Consider the following 6,598-nt stretch of genomic DNA (forward strand, 5'->3'; position numbering starts at 1 on the left):
GAGAGAGAGAGAGAGAGAGAGACAGAGAGAGAGAGAGAGAGAGAGAGAGATCCATCTGCCGCTCCACCCACCCATGCATTCATTGCTTTTTGCATATGCCCTGACCAGGGGTCAAACCCACAACCTTGGTGCATCAGGAAAACACTAACCAACAAGGTGAAATTATTATTTTTTAAAATGTATTTTATCGATTTCAGAGAGGAAGGGAGAGGGAGAGAGAGAGACAGAAACATCAATAATGAGAGAGAACCATTGATCAGCTACATGCCCCACACTAGGGATCAAGCCCACAACCCAGGTGAGTGTCTTGACCTGGACTTGAACCGTGACCTCCTGGTTCACAGGTTGACGCTCAACCACTGAGCCATGCCAGCCAGGTGCAAGGTGAGATTATTAAAAATTAGAAGCTTGGAGAGGGTTTAGGGAGCTCCGAAAAAGGTGCCACTCAGCTAGTGTGGGTGTTTTTGAGCTCAGAAAAGAGCTGGAATGCAGACCTCTGAGGAGGGAACCTCAGTCAGCTTGCACTGATGTTTCTAATGAGCTGTGATGAGGCTGATTCTGGGAGTGCTGGGAAAACTTCAAACTGGATTCAGCTGCGATTTCTGGAATGAACTGTTGTTGCATGGCTGAAAAACAGTGAGGGGGATGCAATAGGAACAGGAAAGAGGCAGTAGGGAGTCCTTTCTTCCTCCAGTCTTTCAGTCTCTCTAGTCCCCCCTCTTGGCAAATCTACACAGTCTCCCTAAATAGGGTCTAGAAGCCTGAGTTTGAAGTGGAGAGGTAAGAGTGTAATAACTGGCACGTTACTACTTCCTTACAGATGCCTCCTATCTCAGACTTGCTTCTAGGAAACTTGTCCAAAAACAGGTGGAGCCAGACTCCAAGAATGATGTTCTAGCCCTAACCGGTTTGACTCAGTGGATAGAGCATCGGTCTGTGGACTGAAGGGTCCCGGGTTCGATTCCGGTCAAGGGCACTTGCCAGGTTGCAGGCTCAATCCCCAATAGGGGGCATGCAGGAAGCAGCCAATCAATGATTCTCATCATTGATGTTTCTATTTCTCCTTCTCCCTTCCTCTCTGAAATCAATAATAATAATAATAATAATAATAATAAAGAAAGAGGTTCTAAAGTTGAATCACTTGCTGATTGCCTGGCATGGAAGACCACATCACTGATGGTAGGTAGAGTTTAGAGAGACCCTGGCATGCTGGAGCTGTGCAATTATTAAGACTTTTGCCCATGTCTGACTAGGAGGGACTGACATTTCAGTGATATAGTGAGATGGTAATGGTAAGGATTGTGAAATTATGTGTCTGTTGGTGAGCGTCTTTAATGAATCAAAACAAAGGAATAACAGGCTCAGGTTGACTAGTCACCAATTCAAAGCGGTGTGAAAACCTGAGGCCACTTCGGCAGCCTTGAAGTCAACCCACATCTCCTATAGCTGAAAGGCCAGTAGAGCTGAAAACCAGGCTCCAGGCCTCAGTGTGAAAGTGGAAGAACATGAGAAAAAGTTGAATTCTCAACCTCAGTGGATCTCTTATGCCCATGTCAGGGTGCAGATAGTGGAATGGGGCTATCTGGGTAGATGCATTGAGAATCTTGAACTCTCTGGGCCTACTAATGTGGCCTATGCTTCTGCCCCCTCGTCTGAAGACTCTGAAGAACCTCAGATGAGGCAGGTACTTTGTAGGACAATGATTGCTCTCTTCAGGACCTGCTACTACTTCCCCTCCAGGCCATGGGACCAAATACTAGGGCCAAATCTCGCATAACTCAATTGGAAAAGTACGGGTATTGCTTAAGGGTGGAGAAATATAAAAGCAAAGGAGTTGCAGGATCTGGATAGCATGACAGAAGGAATCAGGAGAGTTTGTCCAGAGTAGATCCTGACGGTTCTGGATCAGGATGGGGAGGATAAAAAGCTGGAAAAGGCTAGTATGGGTCAGTGGTTGAGCGTCGACCCATGAACCAAAAGGTTGCTGGTTCAATTCCTGGTCAGGATACGTGCCTGGGTTTCAGGCACAGTGGGGGCTGTGCAGGAGGCAGCTGATCAATGTTTCTCTCTATTGATATTTCTATCTCTCTATCCCTTTTCCTTCCTCTCTCTCTCTAAAATCAATAAAAACATATTAAGCTGGAAAAGGGAGAGATTATCAGGATGAGATACATTTTCATGACACAAGACTTAACATCCTGGCAAGGGTCCCTCAAACTGGTTATGATACACTGCTGGCATGGCTCTTGGAAGCATGGAAAAAGCAGTGGCCTGCGATGGCCTACATTACATGAAGCAGAGGTGCCAGAAATACCAGGGCAAATTGTGAAGGGAGGATTCAGAAGGGTCAGAAGTACAGGCATGCTAGAATGGTCCTGCAGTATCAGAGCACAAGTCCACAGTGCCTGGAGGAAATGCCATTTACCAAGGCAAGAAGACATGCACAGTTGAGAAGCACCAGCATCTCTGAGAAGCTTAGGAGTGACTGTGCTCTGGTCTGGCACATACTGGGACACATCAAAGTGAAGGTAAAACTTTTGTCCTATTATTAAGAAAGAAGCTCGGCCCTTCTCCCTGTATCTCAGTCCTTAGAGGGTTGACCAGGGCACCAAAGGGTCTCAGGTTCCATTCCCAGTCCAGGGCATGTACCTGGGCTGCAGGTTCGATTCCCGGTCCCAGTCAGGGCAACTGTGGGGCCCTGTGTCTCTCACATAGATGTTTCTCTCTCTCTCTCTTCCTTCCACTCTCTCTAAAAAATCAATGGAAAAAATATCCTCAGATGAGGATTAATAAATAAATAGAAAGATGGAAGGGAAGAAGGAAGGAAGGAAGGAAGGAAGGAAGGAAGGAAGGAAGGAAGGAAGGAAGAAAGAAAGAAAGAAAGAAAGAAAGAAAGAAAGGAAGGAAGGAAGGAAGGAAGGAAGGAAGGAAGGAAGGAAGGAAGGAAGGAAGGAAGCCTGGCTGGTGTGACTCAGTTGGTTGGGCATAGTTCCATGTACCAAAATGTTGCTGGTTCGATTCCCAATAGGGGGGGCGGGGGGCATGCAGGAGACATCTGATTCATGTTTCACTCTCACATCTGTTTCTCTTTCTTCCTCTTTCTTCCTCTCTCTCTCTCTCTCAAAAAAAAAAAAAATCAATGAAAAAAAAAAATTTTTTTTTTTAAAGAAAGAAGCCCAGTCACTTGATAGGACCCAGAGATGGTACTGGTTAATTTTCTGTGTCCACTTGGTCAGGCTATGGTGCCCAGATGTTTGGTCAAACACCAGCCTAGACGTTGCTGTGAAGGTATTTTTTAGATGTAATTAACATTGAAATCAGTCGACTCGGAGTGAAGCAGATTACCTTCCATATTGTGGGTGGGCCTCATCCAGTCCGTTGAAGGTCAAAAGAGAAAAGACTGAGGTTCCCTTGGAGAGGAAGAAATTCTGCCTCTGTCTTCCAACTCTACTGCAGAAGGAAGACTGCAATGTGTGTGTGAGTGTGTGTGTGAGTGTATGAGTGTGTGTGTGTGAGTGTGTGTGTGTGTGTGTGAGTGAGAGAGAGAGTGTGTGTGTGTGTGTGAGTGTGTGTGTGTGAGTGTGTGTGTGTGTGAGTGTATGAGTGTGTGTGAGTGTGTGTGTGTGAGTGTGTGTGTGTGTGTGTGTGAGTGTGTGTGTGTGTGTGTGTGAGTGTGTGTGTGTGTGTGGGTGATCTCCATTCCCCCTCTGGAGAAATCTGATAAATACAGTCTCTTTGCGATAAGTATGGTGCCTTAGCCCAGACACTAAGAGGGACCCAGCAGGCTCCTCCCCACGCCCCAGCCCTCTCCTGCCCCCTCCCCCTACCTCTCTCTCTGGCACTGAACCTGCCCCCTAGGATATGGAAGCCTTGGTTCTCTGGCATAGAGCCAGGACTGAGAGTTGGCTAGGTGTCAGAGCTGTATGGGCACCAGGAGGAATGGACCCCTGGGGACCCCTGACCCAGGTACCCAGATGACTCCCTTATGCGGAGCCTCAGGGCCTGCACCATTAACCTTTCAGCTCCCTGTTGATAGGGGGGGCCTACAATCTGCTAGATAGAGCACCTGAATTAATCTGAAAAATAATCATATTATTTTAAATCTTAGAACACATATACTTATGTGATTAGGGGGTTAAGTTTCTTATATGTGAATAGGGGCTTAAGTTTTTCTTAAGTTTCCTTTTCAAGGCCTGTGCAAAGCAATTAAGGAGGTGACTCAGCTGTGAATCCAGGAAGCAGAACCAATAAGCATGGTCAGGCTGACCCACCAGGAATCAAAACATCATCTCATGGGCTGATGACAAGGACCATACTCACTGGCTGTGCACCTCCGGGACTACACGTAGCTGTATTCCGTTCCCAGACTCACACTAGCCCCTTCCCCTTAAAATCCCGTCCCCTGCACCTCGCTGGAAGACAGGATTTGAATGCTTCGTGGTTGGCTAGCTTCTCAGTAAATGCCTATGATTCAGCCTGGCCTTCGTTATTGGACACAGCGACAGGCAGCCCCAGCTCAACCGGGAGTTTCCCCGAATCACTAACCCATCCCCAGAAAGGCACCATACTGCCCTCACTGCCTGCTTCTCAGGAGAGCAGTGACACCTCACCTCTGCTGTATTGGGCGTATCCCATGATCCCCCATTTTCTTTCTGCTTTAGATGGGGAGGGTGCTGGAACAGGGCTGGATGGCGGATGAAGGACTCCCTTCACTGTTGCTTCTCTGTCCCAGGAAGGAAGAAAAGCGGGGCAGGCTCGGGCAGGGGCACAGTGTGGAGGAGGTGAGAGTCCTGGGTTGGGGAGCACCTCAGGACACCACACCCTATGCAGGTAAAGGCTCAGGACCCGAGTTAGTGAGGTTCTACCTTTAGCCTGAAATCCACTTCCAAGTCCTTTATTGTCACTCTCATTGGAGTCCAAGTACTTTAGGGGGTAATTCTTGGCCTAGATTCTTTAGTGTCAATTTTAACTTCGTAAATTACAAATATAATATATATAATAAAACACTAATGAGGGGGGTGGGATGGGAATGGGGGGATGAGGAGAAATATGTGATACCTTAATCAATAAAGAAATTGAAAAAAAAAAACAACACTAATGAGACAAAGGCAGGTTATTCTGGTGAGATTGGAGGTCAGCTCCGTGTGCTGTCCTCCCGGGACCAGCCACAGGTTTTCCTTGGGAAGAGATTTGGTTACTATAGACCCAGTCACCTCTGCTTGGTTGTAAAGCCGTCGGGGCAAAAGTCACACCCAGCGCAGGGCTCAGACCCGCCACCGGGGATTTGAGGGTTCTCCGGCTCTACTAAGCCGGCCAGGCAGCTGTGAGGGCTCAGCACCCCAAAGCTAGTTGCAGCTGCCAAGAACTTCCGCCTGAAACTGGTGGAGCTCCACCCCGATCCCCTCGAGCTGCATTCCGGCCGGAGCGCAGGATTGGCCGGTCCGGTGAGCAGCAGGCGGGGGCGCCCTCCGCTGGTCTCGGTGCCCCAGCGGCTCCGGAGGCGGCAAGCCGAGGGCCAGGAGGGGAACCGGGATGGTGTCACTAGCGGTACCCAGAGAGGAAGCAGGGGGGTCTTCAATCTCGGACTCGCTCATTTTCAAACTCGCAGCCCTTTGGAGGGCCGCAGCAAGAAGCAAATCAGGAGGACTAGGGGGGGGGGGGGGAGGGGGGCTCCCTTGCTAGTGCAAGAGCAGAGAAAAGTTGGGGGCGGTGGAGCCGCCCTTTGGGGAAGAAGTGCGCTCCGCTCCGACCCCATCTCTGACCCCTGGCGGGAGAGGGGGTTCCAGAGCTGCCAGAGTCTGTGGGGCCGAGGCCAGGCCCCGAGGGTTCTCGGCTGAGGACAGGAGCCCGGTCTGTGCGGACCCCGAGAGGGTCGAGGTGCTGACCTTGGGTCCCACTTTGGTGACGTTTCCAGGCGGGGGTCCACCGTGAGAGACCTCCGCGCTCACCGGCCACGGCCTCCCTTCTGGTCACCGCCCCTCCTCTAGGGACCTGGGGCTGGGGGCCTCGGCGGGGGCCGGGGGCTCAGGCTCCGCGGGTCTAGGGGGAAGGGAGGCCGCAGCCCCCTCCGGGCAGGTCTGTTCGCGCCGCACCTCCGCCGCCGCTGGAATTGAAACTGAACCCTCCCCTCCCCTCCCCTCCCCTCCCCGCCCCTCCCCGCCCCTCCCCGCCCCTCCCCTCCCCTCCCCTCCCCTCCCCTCCCCTCCCGGCCCCGCTCCCGGGGCAGAGAAACCAGAGCCCGGGGGCGGGAGGGCGGAGCCGCGGGCTAAGGTTTCCCGGGACAGGAGTCAGCAGCGCCGCGGCTCGTTGGTCTAGGGGTATGATTCTCGCTTTGGGTGCGAGAGGTCCCGGGTTCAAATCCCGGACGAGCCCGCTTTTTCCCCGCTGGTCGGCGTGGCCCGGCAGTCTCAGAATCCGGCGACCGTGCCACGTGGCCTGCGATAAACTTTTGCTTTGGGTGTGAAAGGTTATAATGCAAATTCTGGAGGAGCCCACGTTTTCAAACGCCTTTTTCCTTCTTGGGGGGCTGTCCGAAGGGCCGTCGGCACCCGCGGGAAGGAAGGGCCCCGCAGCGGAAGGCTGGGGGGGTTGGGGGGTT

General features: G+C 51.5%; 1 non-coding gene across 1 annotated transcript; it reads left to right on the top strand.

Annotated features, from left to right (window-relative positions):
* Nucleotides 1–6,300: 6,300 nt before the first annotated feature.
* Nucleotides 6,301–6,372, top strand: TRNAP-UGG (transfer RNA proline (anticodon UGG)). The gene has a single exon. It is a non-coding gene; the product is annotated as a tRNA-Pro (tRNA).
* Nucleotides 6,373–6,598: the final 226 nt, after the last annotated feature.

Source organism: Eptesicus fuscus, chromosome 4 (genome assembly GCF_027574615.1).
Source record: "Eptesicus fuscus isolate TK198812 chromosome 4, DD_ASM_mEF_20220401, whole genome shotgun sequence".
Taxonomy (NCBI): Eukaryota; Metazoa; Chordata; class Mammalia; order Chiroptera; family Vespertilionidae; genus Eptesicus; species Eptesicus fuscus.